Here is a 21,832-nt window from a genome sequence, read left to right as displayed (position 1 = left end):
ATATAAATCAATAAAATCTTTAAAAAACACAAAACAAAATAAAAAAAAACAAAAAAAACAAAAACAAATGGATCCTTGATCCTGCCATTTACAAGCCATTCCATTCACATAAAGCCCAGGGAAGGAAGCAGTTGCCTGGGAAGAGAGCGTAGAATGAGAAATGGTGTCTCAAGCCTCCCCTGGTTAAGGGAGAAAAGAGCCACACTGCAAACAAAGGTGGATGGCCCTAAGGCAGTAGCATAAGAGTGAATATTGGTTAAGAGTCTATTTCAAAGCCGAGAAATGCTTCAAGGCATTGCATCATAGCAAAGGGTGCATGGAAAGTGTCCATGAAGCCAGGAATTAGAAGGGTTGTGACCACAGGGACCACCTATTTTGATGGAATTACTCACCAGAAACCATACTGGCGGCAGAGGAAAGGCGAGGAACAGAACAGAAGCTAGTGACTATAGATAGAATATAGATTGGGAGATTTACCTTCTTTGGGCTAATTAAACTTCCATGAAAAAATGAACTAATAATTGAAATGGGCGATGTCTTCAAATGTCTTCTAAGCCATGTAAAGCATATATAAAGAAAAGCAAAGAAAAATGAAAAGGCATGAAAAGTGTACGGGAACATTCTGCAAATGAAAACTACCCTGTTCTATTGAAGACTCATGAATAGAAAGAACTGAAGATAGAATGAGGGGCCAGGGCACCCCCCACTGGTCCGCCAGGCCACCAGAAGCCCTCAGGTGCAGCGCCCATCCCCTCTGCTGGGCTCCTCCTGGATCCCCGTGGCAGCATCTCAGCTCTGGGCTGTGAGCTGCCTCCTGGCCTCGGGCAGCTTCACAGGTGGACCTGCTGCTTCTGAACAGAGGAGGAGCATCAGTCCCTTCTTCTGAACCAGGGACACCTCCACTGGGACAAGGTGCGTGGCAGCCACTTCCAGGAGGTCCACACCAAGTCTGTCCTCCTTGAGATGCTTCAGCTGACCTTCACCCTCTTCCTCACTGGGCCCCGCCGTTTGCTGCCTGAACCCGTCCCTGCTGGGGCAGCCAGAACCCTGGGAACCTGTGTGGTACCTGCGATGGGAGGGGGGGAGCCGCCCCTGCCCTAGCCTTGAAGACGTGCTTCCAGAGAATCCATCTCCATCTGAGACAGAAGAAACAGAGTGACTACCTGGGAAGGCGTCTGAGTCAAAATCCGGAGACCCATCTCTTCATATTCAAATGAAGACATAAGGAAAGGGAAATGATAAAAAGGAAGAAAGCAAGAAAGGGACCTGCAGATGATATTCTTGACCTACAACACTAAGTTACATAGCCATGAGTTCCATCTTTCTAACGACTCCTCTTTCTGCTTCAGCCATACAATGTGTTGAGTTAAGTTACTCAGCATTGTGGGTAAAATGTGTGTGTGACAGGATTGTCTCTAAGGGCCTCCATCGCAGGACAGAGCTAGCCTGAAGTTGTTCATGTGTTCACATATTGCAGGATCCTCTGGTTTCTGGATCAACACTGAACCATTTGGAACAGTTTTCCTGACCTCACAGCTGCAACACAAGAACAAAACCAACAACCACCAATTGCAAGAAGACAGAAAACAACAACTCTTCTTAGATCCACTCACAGCTGAGGTCCCAGGGCCAGTCTCAGTGCTGGTACCAGGAGAAAAAGGAGCACGCAGACAATCACTACTCGCCAGGAGCAGGCAATGGTAGGAACTTGAGCTGTTACGGAAGCATGGTTCGAGGCTCTGTGTGTTTCCACTGGACAGTTACAATGTCCAGTCCTCCCTAGTTGGTGCAGCCCACTGGTTTGTGAGTTGTACCTTTGGAATGACCACTAGGCTGCCCCTGTGAAGAGCAGAGGGAAATCTGCTGGCTTTGCCAGCAGAGGGAGAGGGAAAGCAATCATTCTAGAGTAGTCTGAGGCTACCTCTTCACAGTGCTAGAGGCCAGGGGGATCTGTGACCAGGAGCCTGAAGGAGGAAAGTCAGGAAGAGGGGACAGCGGACTTCCCACTGGAGATGCAAGGGTGAGTCTGGACTCTCCAACAATGCATGTCCTAGAGACATTAAATTGCAATTTCCTTTGCGTATTAGGAAATCGAGGCACTGTACTGAAAGTCCTTCTGTCTCACATGAGTGAAATGAGAAGATGCCCTAAATCTTCAGAGAATCTATAACATTTAAGGCTGAGAAGGACAAGAGGAGCCTGTCAGGGGCACAGCGATGGGGCAGCCAGTGCAGGTGGGACGCAACCAGGGAAGAATGGAAAGTTTCAGAATTTTCCAAGAAGAACTTCAGGCAGGAATTTATGACCTTGGCTACAGGACTGTGCCCTGCATCTGTATTCTGCTTCCAACTCGTTGTTTGATCATGAAAACCTCACTTGAACACTCTATAGCTCGGTTTCGCCGGATGTAAAGTGAGGTGGAAATATTCCTAGAGCTGTTGTGATAATGAAGTGGCACATTTCAAAGCATCTAGTATGTTCCACTGAGTGAGAGTGTAATAGATGGGGACTATTAATTTATGTTTTCCCTAATATTGATCTTCTCGTAGGCTTTCCCCTGTATCTGACTACAAAGGGCGGATCCTCCAAAATACTGTTGTGGAAAAAAAATAAAATACCCATTGGGACGGGGTGTCCTATCCATTGAATGAAATTAGTTACACAGTAATGTAATACGTATACATATATACTGTACCTATATCCGCATACTCCATATGTTCTGGTACAGCACATGTCCCCTTCCTCCACGCCCTCCGAGATCCCATCCTGTCACTCTCCAATCACAGAGTTTCCCTCTCCCCAGTGGAGAAACCTCCTGTGAGCTCTCCTCTCCCTCCCTCCTCAGGAGCCTCTCCTGCCCATTCACACAGCTGCTTCCTTTTCCTTTGTGGTTTCTGTCTGGCCCTTTTACTTCCAATTACAAAGCCACAAAGAAGAACACAAGTTGTTTGAAACTTCCAGGTTTTTTTGAAACTCTCCTAGCAGAAACCTAGTTTTTTTTTTTCTCCTGGTGACTATTGCTGACCTGAGGGAATGTCCCCACTGCAGTGATGTCACAGTGGCAGGAGCAGAGAGGAGATAGGAGCAGGAGGCTGCTGTTCTGTGGCCCGTCACAGTCTATACAGGGGAGGCTGCCAGCGAGGGGTCAAGGTAGGCTAGACAGTGACCAGGTATGCACACAGGCTCTTGTTGTATGTAGAAGTCTGTCCCCTGGTGGGAGATTTTCCTCCAGAGCAAGCATAGAAACACAAGCAAACACAAACAAAAACTTTCCTGGAATGAACAGACTCTGCTAGTGTTATAAGCTATGACCTTCAACAAAAATACCTTTTTTTCCTTTCTCTCCTTCTTTCTTTCTTTCTTTCTTTCTTTCTTTCTTTCTTTCTTTCTTTCTTTCTTTCTTTCTTTTTTAACAAAAACAGCAGATAGATTCCTAGTAAAAGTGAGCAGAAGATCCAAAGATTTTCCCCATCCTTCCTGCTCTGGAGCTTCAAGGTCTCTCCCACATTTCAGCATCCCCCACCAGAGGGAACACGTGTTGCAATTATTTCCAACAATGTAACAAGCAGTTCTAGGGTTTGGAACAAGGCTTCAACATGCCATGGGCTGTCTTGTCAAAGCTGCTGGTGTTTGAGCCTTGTTTTGATGCGGGCTTTGGAAATAAATAAATATAGATTCTACATAATCATTTAATTATTCAAAATGTATTCATTGAATCGGGAATTCCATCTGGTACTAAATAGAGAATATTTTTAGAATAACTTGTTGAGTATCTAGCATCAAGTGAAGTTAAAAATCATTTTCTCATTGAGGCCATACTAAAATACAGTACAGTAAAAACAAACATCCAATAAATGTTTGAAAAATTCATTGGCTATTAGCAATTTGGAATGATTCTCAGAATCTAGGGACACTGATAGTATTGTCTTTCTAGAAATACTTAATTTGCATTGTACTTTCATATTTCCATTTAAGTAAGAAAAATGTGGAAGTCACACATCATATTCAGATATCCAGTAAAGAGTAATTAGCTTTAAAATATAGCTTTCAGTTGAAATTTTTCGTCCATCTTAATTCTGAATTAAACAGACTAAAATGAACTCTGTCTTTTTTAATCTATAAAGCAGAGCTATAAATACATAACAATATAGACTTTAGATCTCTGTTACCACGTTTTTTTGGAAGGTTCAATCACAGATATATTCGAAAGACTGTGACAGGAGGCGGCAATAGGAAAAAGAAACAGTTGAGAAACCCACGCTCTAAACCCCAGAAGAAAGTGTAGAAAGGAAAGCAAAAAGAGAAGTAGAAAGGAAGGGAAACGTTCAGAAATCGAAAACGCCTATGTCCCCTACTTAAGCCACATGCACAAGACAAGATGTTCAGAGAAGCTAGAGCAACGGTTCCCAGATGTGCCCAACCCAGCCAGGCCAACAGCACCTACAGGACCCCAATGGCCCTGCCCTGCTCCTTCTTGGTGGCCCTGGTGGTGCTCAGCTGCCACTCCCTCGGCTCTCTGGGATGTGACCTGCCTCAGTATCACGGCCTGCTGCACTGGAGGACTCTGATGCTCCTGCAACAAATGAGGAGACGGTCTGCTAGCTCCTGTGACAACTACACAAATGATTTTGGCTTCCCCCAGGAGGTGTTTGATGCAAGGCGCTGCAGAAGGCTCACGCCCTCTCTGTCATCCATGTGATGAACTAGAAGACCTTCCACCTCTTCTGCACAGAGGCCTCACCTGCTCCTTGGAACACGACCCTCCTGGAGCAATTGTGCTTGGGACGTTCTGAGCAGGTGGGCCACCTGGAAGCCTGTCCCCTGCAGGAGGCGGGGGTGGGAGAGCTGCCCCCGGTGAATGGGGACACCATCCTGAGGAGCTACTTACAGAGAATCTCCCTCTATCTGCAAGAGAAGCAATACAGCCCTTGTGCCTGGGAGATGGTCCGAGCAGAGATCATGAAACCCTTGTATGCATCAACAGCCTTGCATAAGAGACTAAGGAGTGGCAAGTGAGACCCGTTTCAACATGGAAATGATTCCCTCTGACTAATAACATCACACATTCCAGAGTCCTGCCATCTCAGAGACTCTCATTTTTGTGGTTGCGAAGACATGAACACAGTCAATTTGTCAAGAGTTTTCAGGACATGTCAACTCTACAAGCAGTAGTTGGTTACAGATGACCTTGCCTATGCCTATTTATCTATTTAAATATTTATTTATGTAAATATCTATAAGATTCAGTTTTTTCATATAATATGATGTACACCTTTACATAGTAGAATGTAATAAAATATATTTTTAATATGTAATCAGTTTATCATTTTTTTTCTTTATGGAATTTTAAGGACAAAAGTGTTTTCAAGGAGGTACACCAGGTCTGATTGTGTAACTCCATTGGAAATTGGACAGCAGAAATCATTTACTATCATACTGCATTAACACTGGAAATAACAACTCACTTTCTCTAAGACAACTTGCACGTTGACTTTAGGCTATAGGACATAAAATACACAGATCCTGATGTCTACATCTTTGGTTGTAGGGACATATAAATATGGTTGCTATAGGGATGGGATCTAAAAACCTCCAATTTAATGTTTTGACGATGAAGGAAAGGAAGTGACTTCTCTCACCTGCTGCCTGAGCAGAGAGGTAGAAGCACACAGGAAGTGCACACAGAAAATCTGTGGGCCCCTCAACAGGTCACTGGCAGACATGGAGACACCTATGTCCGGTGTCGGGGGCAGGTGAGCTGGCAGTTGACAAGAAACGCCATGGCTGATGTCCACATCTAGCAGGCAAAGACAGAAACAGAGGTGGTCACGCAGGGAGACCGTGTCATGTGAGAAACAGACATAAACTTGATTCTGAGGCTCTTCAACCATTGAAGGGACAGGAGAGAAGAGCCACAAAGGAGACGGTGGACTCTTGGCCATAGCACATGGTAAGGGAGGATGCTGCGGAGTTTTTTTATGGAAGTAAATGTGTTTCAAAGACCATCAGCAGATTCCTGGAAGATGTGGATTGAAACTGCCTGTGATGTCAGAAACACAGAAGCCTTTGCTGACCTTCCTGAAAGTCAGTTTGGTGGAATGCATAAGCAGAGACCACCCTGGAGCAAGTGGGAGCATGAATAAGAGAAGTCAGTGCATCTGTCTTGGAGAAGAATATTGCATGGGATCTGGGAATAATGGGGTTTGTTATTCTGCGCATAGTTTGCACTTTTATGTCATTTCTTTTTCCCTGAGTGGTTTCATGGATTCGATGTTCTGCACATCATGTTAATATGTTTAATGTTGTATTTCTTTTTCATCATGACTGAATTTTGGCCGTGATTTATCGTGTCTTGGTTCTTACTTCCTTGCACATCAGCGAGCTGCTCGGCTTTAAGAATTCACTTGGCAGGAATGGATAACTCATTCAATCCTACATCAAATTATCTATTACCATGGATAAGATCATGTTTCCTGGAATTATTTGGCATCATTAATTAGGTTCCTTAACCCCTCCTTGTGAGCCTGTTTACTAAAGTGGCATGATATCCCATTGCTTTTTCTAAAGAGTTTAGTGTGGTAAGAATTCTTCTCTGTTGCTCACTGCTAGTATTTCCTCATGTTCGGAATACCACAATGTTTGCTGGATATCCACATCACGAGATTCTCTTGCACATAAAGGCTGACAGACTTTCTTCAAAAATGAGGGTGGAAAGCTGGGTCAGGTATTCTCTCTCCTCATATTTACAGCAATGAGAAATCATTGGTTGAATGAGCTGAAAATACATGAATCATAGAAATCCATGGAGCAATAGTGAGCTGTGTATAATTCAGGAGTACAAACAGGTTTAACAATTAGGACAGAAGAGCGTGAGTATTCACTGAACTCATGCACTGAAACGAACCTAGCAGTACATCTTCTGTAGGGAATGGCATAAATATGGTAGTAATCGTCTTATCTTAATTCTGACAGCTATATATGGGAATATTGTTTGTCTCCTCCTCCAAAATTCGTGGGAACAGTGGTCCTACACTTCAGTACCTGACTTGCCTCCCAAACTGGAATTCTGTTGTGACTTCTAGGAAAGGCTGACGCATTCATCCCCATTGGCAAGAAACGTTTTTATTTATCACCAGTGATGAGATGGTGGCTTCTACGAACATCTGAAAGTTGAGAATAAATATCTAGTTGGAAGTGCAGAAGAACATGCTATTTCCTTAACCTTCTGGCACCCACGCTGCCCTCTACCCTCCCCCAACCCTCATTCCAGAACACATTCCCCTGTCCTAACAGTTTCCTTCCTCAACAAGGCAGAAGTCCCCACAGCCCCCTTGGCATTCACTCTCTTGACCTCTCAGCCTGTTCACACAACAGCTTTCTGTTCTGCTGTCATCTAAGCTTAAAGGTTTTCCAAAGGAGCAGCAGAAGAAAGCAGGTAGACAACAAAAACGCATTGAAATCTCTAGGTTTTGCAGAAGCACCTGCTAGAGAGGCTTTGCTCAGATTTCCATCCAATATGATGGAACAGCAGCTGGGGCTGAAAGGAAACAGAAAGCAGGATCAGGTTGAAGGGTGGTCTAGTGAAGCTCCTCTCCTGGAAGACCGCCTCCTGGTGGCCAAGTGCGACAAGGGTGGTGACCAAAATGGGACCTTTTCTGAGAATGTCCCTTCCAGCTACATAAAGCCTACTTGTGGACATCCAGAGATTCTAATGCTGTCATAAACCCGTTTCCTTACTCTGTCTATAACAAAGCTTAAGTCTTGTCCTGATAATCCCTATAGCCATAGTCAGTTTTAATTCCAATGTTCTTGATTATTAAATACTGGAAAGTGTTGGAGAACCAAGCAGCAAAGGCCAAATGCAGGGGAAATAGAGTGAGTACCCCTGCCAGCATTTTTTAAAAGATTTTATTTCCTTATTTGAGAGAGACAGAGAGGCAGAGCATGAGAGCAGGGAAGGTCAGATGGAGCAGCACACTCCCCACTCAGCAGGTAGCCTAATGTAGGACTCTATCCTAGGACCATGAGATGATGACCTGAACTCAAGGCAGATGCTTGAACGACTGAGCCAGCCAGGCGCCCCGACCCCCACAACTTTCCATCCCCAGGCATTGCTATTCAGCCTGTCAGGGGACAAAGAGGAGGCAGGGCTCAGGGTTGGATGCCCAGGGACAGGCTGGGAGACTCACCCTGCACTATTGGCCACAAGCAGCCAAGGTCTGGCAGCGTCAGAAGCCGAATGCCCACTTGCCCTCCCTCACCCTCCCTGTCATCTGATTGCTGTGCTGTGGAGCTCAAGGCCCCCAGAAATCCGGTCCCACACAGAAACACGGTAATTCCAGGGATCCTGCGCAAAGAATCCCAGAGCTCAACTGTGCCTGTGTTGGAGCACTCCCTAAGTTCTTGTTACACCAGGAGTAGGACATTCCTTTGCTCAGAAAACCACACTGACGTCTGGAAACATGAAAGTGTTGAAAGTCAGCAGCAGTGTGGGAACCTGGAAGGAGAACAGAAATGGGAAAGTGTCCACTGGATTAGTCACTTATCCTCAGGAGGTGGAACAGTAGGACAGTAGGGCAGCATTGAGTCAACTGTATCTCTGTGTCCTTCCCAAGACTGAGAAGGTTCAAGTGGACACTGGGAGCACAGAATTCTTCTAGGCAGATGTGGCCCATGGTAGTGTCCCCACCGTGGGTGACTCTGACAGGACAACAGCCTGCAATGTGTTCGAAGGAGAAGGGTCAGTCTAGTGCCAGCTGCAAACATCTAACTCATTGGCAGAAAAATCTAATGTCTCATGAGTACTCATTTAATTTTTTAATTTTCATTTTTTTCATTAACATAATGTATTCTAGCCCCAAGGGTGCAGGTCTGTATTTACACACTTCACAGCTCTCACTGTAGCACATACCCTCCCCAGTGTCCATAACCTCACCTCCGTCTCCCTAACCCCCTTTCCCCCGGCTACCCTCAGTTTCTTTTGTGAGATTAAGAGTCTCTTAATGGTTTGTCTCCCTCCCTATCCCATCTTGTTTCATTTATTCTTTTCCTACTCCCAAACTGCCCATGTTGCTTCTCAACTTCCTCAAATCAGGGAGATTATATGATAATTGTCTTTCTCTCATTGAATTCATTCAATGGGCATAACCTCTCTAATTCCATCCCATCGTTGCAAATGGCAAGATTTCATTTCTTTTGATGACTGCATAGTATTCTATTTTATATATATACACCACATCTGCTTTATTCATTCATCTGTTGATAACATCTAGGTTCTTTCCGTAGTTTGGCTCTTGTGGACACTGCTACTGTAAACATTCGGGTGCACGTGCCCCTTCGGATCACTATATTTTATCTTTAGGGTAAATACCCAGGAGTCCAATTGCTGGCGTGTACGGCAGCTCTATTTTCAACTTTTTGAGCAACCTCCATGCTGTTTTCCAGCGTGGTTGCACCAGCTTGCATTCCCACCAACAGTGTAGGCAGGTTCCCCTTTCTCCCCATCCTACCCCGCATCTGTCATTTCCTGACTTGTTAATTTTAGCCATTCTGACTGGTGTAAGCTGGTATCTCATTGTGGTTTTGATTTGTATTTCCCAGACGCCAAGTGAAGTGGAGCACTTTTTCATGTGTCTGTTGGCCATCTGGAAGTCTTCTTTGTGGAATTGCCTGTCCATGTCCTTTGCCCATTTCTTTTTTTTTTTTTAAGATTTTATTTATTTTTCAGAGACAGAGGGAGAGAGCGCAAGCGAGCACAGGCAGACAGAGAGGCAGGCAGAGGCAGAGGGAGAAGCAGGTTCCCTGCCGAGCAAGGAGCCCGATGCGGGACTCGATCCCAGGACCCTGGGATCATGACCTGAGCCGAAGGCAGCTGCTTAACCAACTGAGCCACCCAGGCGTCCCTCCTTTGCCCATTTCTTAATTCGATTACCTGTTCTTTGGGTGTTGGGTTTGCTAAGCTCTTTATAGATTTTGGATACTAGCCCTTTATCTGATATGTAGTTTGCAAATATCTTTTCCCATCCTGTCAGTTGTCTTTTGGATTTGTTGGCTGTTTCCTTTGCTGTGCTGAAGCTTTTGATCTTGATGATGTCCCAACAGTTCATTTTTTTGCCCTTGCTTTCCTTTCCTTTGGTGATGTTCCTAGGAAGTAGTTGCTGTGGCTAAGGTCAAAGAGGTTCCTGCCTGTGTTCTCCTCAAGGATTTTATGGATTCCTTTCTCACATTGAGGTCCTTCATCCATTTTCGTCTATTTTCATGTGTGGTGTAAGGAAATGGTCCAGCTTCATTTCTCTGCTTGTGGCTGTCCAATTTTCCCAACACCATTTGTGGAAGAGGCTGTCTTTTTTCCATTGGACGTTCTTTCCTGCTTTGTCGAAGATTAGTTGACCATAAAGTCGAGGGTCTGTTTCTCGGCTCTCTATTCTGTTCCACTGATCTGTGTGTCTCTTTTTGGCCAGTACCATACTGTCTTGATGATGACAGCTTTGCAATAGAGTTTGAGGTCTGGAATTGTGATGCCACCGATTTTGGCTTTCTTGTTCAGTATTCCTCTGGCTATTCGAGGTCTCTTCTGGTTCCATATAAATTGTAGGATTCTTTGTTTCATTTCTTTGAAAAAATGGATGGGCTTTTGACAGGGATTGCATCAAATGTGTAGATTGCTTTAGGTAGCATAGACATTTTCACAATATTTGTTCATCCAATCCATGAGCGTGGAACATTTTTCCATTCCTTTGTGTCTTCCTCAATTTCTTTCATGAGTACTTTATAGTTTTCTGAGTATGAATTCTTTGCTGCTCTGGTTAGGTTTCTTCCTAGGTAACTTATGGATTTGGGTGCAGTTGTAAATGGAATTGATTGTCAGAGGCAGGTCCCTGGCCAGGGCGGCCTCCGCCATTAAAAGATGGCGCCTGGCTAGTTGCCAGGTTAGGATTGCCTCATGAGACTAAGCGGAACGCCCAAAGAGGAAGTAAACAGCATTGGTTGGTAGCGAAGTTGTTTGTTTAGGTGCACAGCCTGATTCACTCCCTCCTGTACCCTGCTCGCTGATTGGTCATGTAAGCGTATATAAGTGTGTAGACTTGCAGAAATAGAGAGAAGAGAAGAGAGAGAAGATGCATCTGAACCAGGGCATCTTGTCATCCTTGCGGGGCGAGGGCGATAAATGGCGCCGGCACCCGGGAACTAAATAAAGGAATCTTGCGAGTTAATCCGCAGGAAAGCAGGGAGTAAAGGTCCGCAGGAAAAGGAGGCTCCAATTTGGATCCCAGAGCGGCTGGTGCGTGCAGCCTTGCCTCCAAACACCAGTCATGATGCTGAAGATGCTGATGATAACTCTGGGGATGCTACACCTCCTGTGGCAGACTCAAGCCAGAGAGCTGTGGGCAGTGGTTAAAGCATGGCTATATCCTTTACCAGTGACTAACTCTTCTCTCATATTCCCTCCTCTCCCTTTGATGCATGGCAGGTCTGTAACTTTCTAGGAGCATGTACTGATATCTCAGCAGTGTCCATGTTAAATGGTGGCAAATTCCTCAACTGTTCTTATAAACAAAATGACTCTAGTACCTTTGAGACAACAGTTAATGTGTCTTGTCCCAATAATATTACTTATCAGCCCACTCCCATATGCATCTGGCCACCGTTCCCTTTCCTCGTAACAAATGCTAGTGAGCTGAATGATACGCAGAATTGCACTAAGAATTGCTATCTTTCCCAGTGCTGGAATGTCACGGCCTTCAAGCTGGCTGTGATTATGCGTATCCCTACCCATGTTCCTATCCCAGTTTCCATTCCAGAGGACAAGTTACCGGTGGTGCTATCCAGAAAGAAGAGAGATTTTGGTATCACAGCCGCCATTGTGACAGCATTGGCTATATCTACAGCAGCTGCCACAGCAGCAGCAGTCTCGCTTGCTGCAACTATACCCACTGCAGAAGCTGTGAACACCCTTGCAGAAGGAACGGCGGCTGCCCTTCAAACACAGACTCAGATCAATGCACATCTGCAAGCAGGAATCCTGATAGTCAACCAGAGAGTGGATTTGGTTCGGGAACAAGTGGACATATGGGGGGCCCTATTGGGACTGGGATGTATAGCACCCTTCCCGGCAATTTGTGTAACTCCCATAGCCTATACTAATGTGAGTGACTTACAGAATGTCTCCCGACAGCTCTCCCAATACTTGCGGGGGAATTAGTCTGCAGAATTCCAAAACTATACTCAGCACCTGCTACTAGGCATAACAAGGATAAATAACACCAGAGTTGAGCTTGCAACCCTCCCAGAGATAATCAAAACATTGCAAGATGTGTTAACCTTTACGAAACAATGGGCTAGCGTAATTGGTCTGATGACAATCCTCGTAGTGGGCTTGATTCTGCTAGTAAGGAAACTGCAAATTTGGAGGCGACAGCAACATAGGCAACAGCAAGCCATGGTGCAGGCCTTGTTAGCCATCGAGGCTGGAACATCCCCCCAAGTGTGGCTAAGTATCTGGATCGGTAGTCAACGACGGGTAAGATTGGTGGGGGAAATATACCAACCTAAGACAGGACGCAGATCATTGATATCTGCCGTCTGATGACGGGTAAGGATATTCCCCGCCACTGACAACCTAAGACAGGCACGATCCCTACCATAAGAGAAAAAAGGGGGAGATGTTGGAGGCAGGTCCCTGGCCAGGGCGGCCTCCGCCATTAAAAGATGGCGCCTGGCTAGTTGCCAGGTTAGGATTGCCTCATGAGACTAAGCGGAACGCCCAAAGAGGAAGTAAACAGCATTGGTTGCTAGTGAAGTTGTTTGTTTAGGTGCACAGCCTGATTCACTCCCTCCTGTACCCTACTCGCTGATTGGTCATGTAAGCGTATATAAGTGTGTAGACTTGCGGAAATAAAGAGAGAGAAGATGCATCCGAACCAGGGTGTCTTGTCGTCCTTGCGGGGCGAGGGCGATAATTGATTCCTTGATTTCTCTTTCTTCTGTCTTGTTTTGGTGTGAAGAAATACAACTGTATTCTGTGCATTGATTTTATATCCTCACGCATTACTGCATTCCTATGCAATTTCTAGCAGATTTGGACTGGTGTCTGTTGGGTTTTCCACATATAGTATCATATCATCTGCAAAGAGTGATAGTTTGACTTCTTCTTTGCCGAGTTGGATGCCTTTAATTTCTTTTTGTTGCCTGATTGCTGAGGCTAGGGCTTCTACTACTATGTTCAATAGCAGTAGTGGTAATAGACATCCCTGCCATGTTCCCTGACCTTAGTGGAAAAACTCTCAGTTTTTCTCCACTGAGAATGTTTGCAGTGGATTTTTCATGGTGGACTTTGATGATATTTAGGTATGTACCCTCTATCCCTACACTGCAGAGTTTTGAACAGGAAAGGGTGCTGTACTTTGTCCAATGCATTTTCAGCATCTATTGAGAGTCTCATATGGTTCTTGTTCTTTCTTTTAGTAATGTATTGTATCACATTGATTGATTTGCAGATATTGAACCAGCCCTGAAGCCCTGGAATAAATCCCACTTGGTCGTGGTGAATCATCCTTTTAATGCACTGTTGGATCCTTTTGGATAGTAATTTGGTGAGAATTTTTGCATCTGCATTCATCAATGATATTGGTCTATAATTCTCTTTTCTGATAGGATCCTTGTCTGGTTTTATGATCAAGGTAATGTGGCCTCATAAAATGAGTTTGGAAGTTTTCCCTCCATTTCTATTTTTTGGAACAATTTCATGAGAATAGGAATTAATTCTTCTTTAACTGTTTGGTAGAATTCCTCTGGGAAGCCATCTGGTCCTGGGCTCTTGTTTCTTTGGAGAGTTTTTGATGACTGTTTCAATCTCCTTACTGGTTATGGGTCTGTTTAGGTTTTCTCTTTCTTCTTGGGACAGTTGTGGTAGTTTATATGTCTCTAGAAATGCATCCATTTCTTCCTGATTGTCAAATTTACTGGCATATATTTGCTCATAATATGTTCTTATAATAGTTTGTATTTCTTTTGTGTTGGTTGTGATCTCTCCTTTTTAATTCATGATTTTATTTATTTGGGTCCTTTTTTTTTTTTTATAAGTGTGGCCAGGGGGTTATCAATCTTATTCATTCTTTCAAAGAACCAGCTCCTAGTTTCATTGGTTTGTTCTATTGATTTTTTGGTTTCTATTTCATTGATTTCTGCTCTGATCTTTATTACTCCTCTTCTCCTGCTGGGTTTAGGCTTTTCTTGTCGTTCTTTCTCCAGGTCCTTTATGTGTAGGGTTAGGTCGTGTATGTGAGACCTTTCTTGTTTCTTGAGAAAGGCTCGTATTGCTATATCTTTTCCTCTCAGGATGCCTTTGTTCTGTCGCACAGATTTTGAACTGTTGTGTTTTTATTATCATTTGTTTCCATAAATTTTTTCAATTCTTCTTTAACTTCCGGTTGACCCATTCATTCTTAAGACGGATGCTCTTTAGTCTCCATGTATTTGGGTTCTTTCCAAATTTCATCTTGTGATGGAGTTCTAGCTTCAGAGCATTGTGGTTTGAAAGTGTGCAGGGAATGATCCCAATCTTTTGATACCGGTTGAGACCTGATTTAGGACCCAGGAGGTGATCTATTCTGGAGAACGTTTCAGGTGCATTGGAGAAGAACATGTATTTTGTTGCTTTGCAATGGAGTGTTCTGAATCTATCTGTTATGCCCCTCTGGTCCAGTGTGTCACTCAAGGCCTTTATTTCCTTGTTGATCTTTTGCTTGGATGATCTGTCCATTTCAGTGATGGGAGTGTTGAGTCCCTTACTGTTATTGTACTTTTGTCGATGTGTTTGTTTGATTTTGTTATCAATTGATTTATATAAGTGGCTGCTCCCATGTTAGGGGCATAGATACTTAACACTCGTTAAATCTTCTTCTTGGACAGACACTTTGAGTATGATATAGTGTTCTTCCTTATCTCTGATTATAGTCTTTGGCTTGAAATTGATCTGATATAAGGATTGCCACCCCAGCTTTCTTTTGATGTCCATTAGCATGGTAAATTATTTTCCACCCCCTCACTTTAAATCTAGAGGTGTCCTTGGGTCTCAAATGAGTTTCTTGTTGACAGCATATTGATAGGTTTTGTTTTTTTTATCCATTCTGATGCCCTGTGTATTTTGCTTGGGGCATTTTGCCCATTTACATTCAGTGTAACTATTGAGAGATATGAATTTAGTGCCACTGTATTGCCTGTAGAGTGATTCTTACTGTATATTGTCTCTGTTCCTTTCTAGTCTACTACTTTTGGGCTGACTCTTTGTTTCGAGGACCCCTTTCAATATTTCTTGTAGAGCTGTTTTGGTGTTTACAAATTGTATTCATTTTTCTTTGTCCTGGAAGCTTTTTATCTCTCCTTCTATTTTCAATGATAGCCTAGCTGGATATAGTATTCTTGGTTGCACGTTATTCTCATTGGGTGCTCTGAATATATCACACCAGTTCTTTCTGGCCTGCCAGGTCTCTGTGAATAAGTCTGTTGACAATCTAATATTTTTACCATTGTATGTTACAGACTTCCTGTCCCTTGCTGCTTTCAGGATTTTCTCTTTGTTGCTAAGACTTGTAAATTTTAGTATTAGCTGATGGGGTGTGGACCTGTTCTTATTGATTTTGAGGGGGCTTCTCCATGCCTCCTGGATTTGGTGCTTGTACGCTTTGCCATATTAGGGAAATTCTCTACAATAATTCTCTCCAATATGCCTTCTGCTCCCCTCTCTCTTTCTTCTCCTTCTGGAGTCCCAAGTATTCTAATGTTGTTTTGTCTTATGGTATCACTTATCTCTCGAATTCTCCCCTCATGGTCCAGTCGTTGTTTGTCTCTCTTTTGCTCAGCTTCTTTCTTCTCTGTCATTTGGTTCTATATCACTAATTCTCTCTTCTCCCTCATTTATCCTACCAGTAGGAGCCTCTATTTTGATTGTACCTCATTAACAGCTTTTTAAATTTCAACTTGGTTAGATTTTAGTTCTTTTATTTCTGCAGAAAGGGCTTTTATTTCTCCAGACAGGGTTTCTCTAATATCTTCCATGCCTTTTTTGAGCCCAGCTGGCACCTTGACATTCATCATTCTGAACTCTAGATCTGACATATTACCAATGTCTGTATTGATTAGGTCCCTAGGCTTTGGTACTGCCTCTTGTTATTTTTTTTTTCAGTGAATTTTCCACCTTTCCTTTTATCCAGATAAGAATATAGGAAGGGGCAAATAAAATACTAAAAGGGTGGCAAGGACCTCAGAAAAATGTGCTCTAACCAAATAAGAAGAGACCCACATCATGGGGGGAAGAAATAGGGTAAAAAAAGGTTCAGAGAAAAAAATTAAATAAGAAAAAATATTAAAAATAATTATATATCTATCTATATATATTAGATTGGTGACTAGAACAGAGTCACCTAGTTAATTGGGGAGTATTTTAGTCTCTTAAAGAAACTATCTCCCAAAATTTTAAAGAATGAAAAAAATACACACACACACACACACAATAAGGGTAAACATGATGAAGTGATGGAATAGGACTATAAAGATGAAATTTTTTAAAAAAAATTTCTAAAAAAGGAGTTGATATGATAAGTAGAAAGAATTTGCTCAGGCTAGAGACTGGAACAAAGACCTGTGCTAGATTTAGGGTTTATTTTGAGCTATTAGAAGAAGTTCTACCCCAACATTTTTTAAAAGATAAAACCTTAAGTGTATACAAACAATAAGAATAGATACAACGAAGGATAAAATATGAGTATAATGATGAAGTTTCCAAAAAGATTTTTTAAATGAAGGTATTGTTGGGGCGCCTGGGTGGCTCAGTGGGTTAAGCCGCTGCCTTCGGCTCAGGTCGTGATCTCGGGGTCCTGGGATCGAGTCCCGCGTCAGGCTCTCTGCTCAGCAGGGAGCCTGTTTCCTCCTCTCTCTCTCTCTGCCTGCCTCTCTGCCTACTTGTGATCTCTCTCTGTCAAATAAATAAATAAAATCTTTTTAAAAAATGAAGGTATTGTTAAGATAAACTAGTTAAAAAGTTAAAAGAGGAGAGAGTAATGGTTACAAAAATTTTAGATTAAGAAAAAAATAAAATTAAAAAAACTTAATTAACTTTACAAGACTAAAGACTCATGGGGAGAAAGCCATGAATTCCTTGCTTTGCTTGCTCCTCCTCTGGAATTCCGCTGTTCTCCTTGGTACGTGAACATGATCTTGGCTGAATTTCTTGCTGATCTTCTGGGGGAGGGGCCTGTTGTAGTGATTCTCAAGTGTGTTTGCCCAAGGTGGAATTGCACCGCCCTTACCAGGGGCTGGGCTAAGTAATCCACTGAGGTTCCCCTTTGGAGCTTTTGTTCCCTGAATGCTTTCCATAGAGTTCTGGAGGATGGCATGAAAATGGTGGCCTCCCAATCTCTGGCCCAGAGGAGCCGAGAGCTCGGGACCCCACTCCTCAGTGCACCCTTGGAGAAAAGTGTTCAATCACTCCCATCTCCCTGGCCTCTAGCCTCACTTTGAGCACCCCTCCCCCCAGCCTGCGACCGAGCATCTCTGGCACACAGCCCTGCCCGGAGTCTCCAAACCCAGCAGATCCCTGTGTTCTTCAGGGGGGTCTTGCAGGATCTTGTGGAGTCCCTGCTCACAGAGCAGGGTCCTGCCTATGCCACATATCACAGCTTAAGGTAACTCTGAGTTGAGAGCTCATTCCTCAGCTCAGTCTCTGTTACTGGCTTCGTCGCTCTAATACCTGGGAGCTCTGTGACACTCAAACAACCTCGACCCTTCTGTGACCCCACAGGACGTGAGACCATGCTATCCCCACATGGGCTTCACCCCAGCTTACCCTTTGGAGTGATGTCCCTCAGTGGAACAGCCTTTTAAAAGTTCTGATATTGTGCTCCATTGCTCCACTGCTTGCGGGGAGCCAGACCATCCCCCCGCGGTCTATCTTCCCATCGCTTTGGATTCACTTCTCCACAGGTCCCACCTTTCAGAAAGTGGTCGATTTTCTGTTTCTAGAATTGTTGCTCTTCTTCTCTTCAATCTTCTGTTAGAGTGTAGCTGTTCGGAATGATTTCACAGACTATCTAGCTGATCTCCTGCTACCTAATGTATCTCAGCCTGTTACTTCTCTGCCATCTTGACTCCTCCCCACTCTCATGAGTATTTAAAAGGGATCCTGACAACTTGTCTTAGGAACTTCAAGTCACTCATGCATTTGACTCCACCCACACCCCCTGTTACCATACACAACCACAGTCAACAAGTCTTTGGCATCTACAGTGCGATCTAGAATCCTTGATCCCTCTTCCTCTACACCTGACTGAATTCATGCCATGGCCTCTCCTGCTTCTTGAACCCTCCGTCCATTTCTATTCTTCACACCTTTTAACAGCTGCTTCCAGACCAGCCATTATCTCACAACTCCTTTGTGTTCTACCTTGGATATTGGTTCAATCTGAATAATTCTAACACTGGGTTTCTGTTTCTCTCCAAACAGCTGCAGAAATAAGCGGAATCCCAATGGGGTTATTTAGAAGACAGAGGTAATGGTTTCAAGGATCTCAGAAGGGCTAGACTGAAATCAGCTTTAGTGTTATGATTTAAAAGATCATCATCATTATTCTAATCCAGGTGCAGAACAGAATCATGTAGGATCTTTAAGTTCCCCTCGTCTTCATATTGGATTTCTCAGGCAACCTTTTCCAGGTCTGAGTGGTTTATCAGGTAGGTAGAGCTCTCAGGAAGGGCAAGGATACTGTCTCCTTCCAGAGAGGGTGAGCAGCTGAGTCCAGGTTACCAATCTCTTGTAAGCTGGTTGGTGTGACTTCTCTCATCTCTCCTCAGAGCCAAGTACATGTGGACTGAACGAAAGGAAAATGAGGTGGCTCCTCTTGTAGAGCTGAGGGCCTCATGTGGACCCAAGGTTAGTCTTGTGGGATCCTCTGGCTGAGGCAGTCACTTTCCTGACTTGCAATAACTCAGTACAGCCTTCATTCTTCCCGTCTGCCAGAGCTGCTCATCCCCAGTGTTTCTGCATCAACTTTGCTGACGTACACTCTGCCATTTTCTCAGTGGACAGGCCACTCTTTCACTTTTGTCACGTTCAGACAGAACCAGTGTCTTCCCCCACACACACACACAGCTGTCATGTTTTGCTTTCGAGGAAAGGTGACATGAGAAACAGAAAAATGAAAGAGGAACCTGGGGCAGCCCCTTGGCCCTCCTCTTCCTTCCCTCTATGTGATCCTCATGATGACATAAAACATGATCAGGACCAGCAAGTGAGAGTATGTCCAGTAAAGCATGTGGAAATATTAAGTAAATCAAATTCTCTTTGTTGTTGTTACTTAAGTTGAAAATGCAACACCGTGAATAAGGAAAGGCAACAAGGTGGTTTGTCCCTGACACCATAGCCTGGACCTCACCACCCCCGCATTCGGAGCACCAGACAGATGACCAGATGAAGCTGCCTACTGGAAACACACAGTCTGAATGAGCTAGTGAAAGTCTTCAGTTTCTGTGCTGGAAGATTCTCCTGAGAGACCCAGTGAGTGAAATCCCTGTGCTCAGCTCAGAAATTTTGGACGTAACAGGTGTTCCCTAGTTTCAGGAAAATTTGAACGATGGGAGATCCTGGGTGGCTCAGTTGGTTGAGGATATGATTCTTACTCTAACTTCAGGGCTTGATGTCAGACTTTGGGTTCAAGGCCCACGTTAGTCTTACTTTAAAAGAAAATGTGGGTGGAGCTTACTTTAAAACAATGAAAAAAAATTAGGAGCTGTGATGGCACAATAAATGTATTCCCTTATTCAAGGTGAAAGGATTATAATTGGTCTTTCCTCTACTTGGAGAAAACTAAAGAGGACCCTCAGCATCTGGGGGTTGTTGACACCTTTGATACCTGGTCAGGAGAGGAGGAGGTGAGTACTGAGAGGGTCCCAGACACAAACACTCCAGGGGCAAGGGCAAGGGCAAGGATGTAGGGCCATTAAGTTTTTTGCTAACAAGGAAACCAGCCCCTGCACAGTAGGGGAATCTAGAGTCCTCAGGTCATGGTGAGCCTGTCCTCAGGAGTGAGCCCAGGAGAGCCCAGGTGGAGGACACTCAGTCACTGCAGATGAAAGAGCTTAGTAGATATGATGACTACCTTGTCAGTGAGGTGCTGCTGGAAAAATCCCGTCATCTGGAATTAGAATCTTGACACCTCCTCTTCCCAGACAAGAACCAGGCTTCCTGCTGGGGGCACTTGCAATGCCTTGGAGCGCTCTAAAAAACCTTGGTATATATTGTCTTTCATTGGTTTTCTTGGATATTACATAAGAAGCAATGGCACAGAATTCTTGGAGGACACAAACTGTCTGTAAGGTCAGTGTGACAAACCTAGGAATAACAGGAATCCTTTAGGATTGGAGGAGTTTCTCTCCATCGTTTCCTGGGTCTCAGAGTCTTACCTGGACAGGTGATCTTTCTTACTGGTGAGCTGCCAGTGGTGTCTTGTGGCCATTGCTGATGTTTGAGGCCTGTTGTGACGCAGGGTTTGGAAATGAAAACACAAATACATTAAATTTTATGATTTAGCTCTACAAAACTCATTCAACACCTCAGTAACTATCTACTGTTAAACAGAAAAAATATTTTGACAATACCTCCCAGAGTACGTAGTAGCAGGTGAAGTTAAAGATGAGGTTGTCTTGGTGACTGGGGGGCTCAGTCAGTTGGGCGGCCGCTTTCAGCTCAGGTCATGATCCCAGGGTGCTGGGATGGAGACTTGCATCAGGCTCCCTGCTCGTTGGGAGCCTGCTTCTCCCTCACTGTCTGCCTGTTGCTCTGTCTACTTGTACTCTCTCTGTATCTTTCTCTCTGTCAAATAAATAAATAAAAATCTTAAAATAATGATTTTTGTCATATGAGGCAACATTCAAATTCAGTGCACTAAAAAACACATGTTAAGTAATCATTCCAGTTTTCACTTGCATTTAGCAATCTAAATTGATTGTAAATATTCAGGTACACCGAATTCATTATATCCAATTTGAAATTGTTAATTTGCATATGTACTCCATATACTTCACTGTATAAATGTACAGAAATTATAAGTCAGTCATCAAATTTACTTATATACATGAGCATCAATAGCTTTGAACTATAACTATTAGCTTAAAATTTTCAGTTATTCTCGACCCTGAATTGGATAAACGTTATACTTTTTTTTTTATCTTAAAGCACAGACAAAAATACAATATATAATGATACATACTGTGTCTCCCTGCTATAAAGTTTTCTTCAAAGTTGCAATTAAAAAAAAATCCAAAAAGATTCTGGAGGCAAGGATAATACTTAAAGAAAATAATACATGGTTGAGAAACCCATGTTGCAACCCAAGTAGAAAGTGTAGAAAGGAAAGCAAAAAGAGAAGTAGAGGGGAGGAGTCAAGATGGCGGAGAAGTAGCAGGCTGAGACTACTTCAGCTAGCCGGAGATCAGCTAGATAGCTTATCTAAAGATTGCAAACACCTGAAAATCCATCGGCAGATCTAAGAGAAGAAGAACAGCAATTCTGGAAACAGAAAAACAACCACTTTCTGAAAGGTAGGACCGGCGGAGAAGTGAATCCAAAGCGACGGGAAGATAGACCCCGGGGGGAGGTGCCGGCTCCCGGCAAGCGGCGGAGCAATGGTGCACAAAATCAGGACTTTTAAAAGTCTGTTCCGCTGAGGGACATCGCTCCAGAGGCTAAACCGGGGCGAAGCCCACGCGGAGTCAGCGTGGCCTCAGGTCCCGCAGGGTCACAGAAGGATCGGAGGTGTCTGAGTGTCGCAGAGCTTGCGGG

The 21,832-nt window shown here is 43.8% G+C and overlaps 1 long non-coding RNA gene and 1 pseudogene across 2 annotated transcripts; one reads left to right on the top strand and one right to left on the bottom strand.

Annotated features, from left to right (window-relative positions):
* Positions 1 to 1,359: 1,359 nt before the first annotated feature.
* Positions 1,360 to 20,769, bottom strand: LOC116570238. 2 transcript variants are annotated; one of them, XR_004277339.1, is made up of 4 exons: positions 20,650 to 20,769; positions 20,455 to 20,523; positions 5,640 to 5,797; positions 1,360 to 1,867 (listed from the first exon to the last, which is right to left on the bottom strand). It is a non-coding gene; the product is annotated as an uncharacterized LOC116570238 (long non-coding RNA). The 2 variants fall into 2 exon arrangements; XR_004277338.1 differs by lacking the exon at positions 1,360 to 1,867 and having other exon boundaries at positions 5,569 to 5,797.
* On the top strand, positions 4,419 to 5,056 carry LOC116570234 (annotated as a pseudogene).
* Positions 20,770 to 21,832: the final 1,063 nt, after the last annotated feature.

This window comes from Mustela erminea, chromosome 12 (assembly GCF_009829155.1).
Source record: "Mustela erminea isolate mMusErm1 chromosome 12, mMusErm1.Pri, whole genome shotgun sequence".
Classification (NCBI taxonomy): domain Eukaryota; kingdom Metazoa; phylum Chordata; class Mammalia; order Carnivora; family Mustelidae; genus Mustela; species Mustela erminea.
Note: the sequence above shows the minus strand (reverse complement) of the source record. Positions and strands in the feature narration are given on the sequence as shown.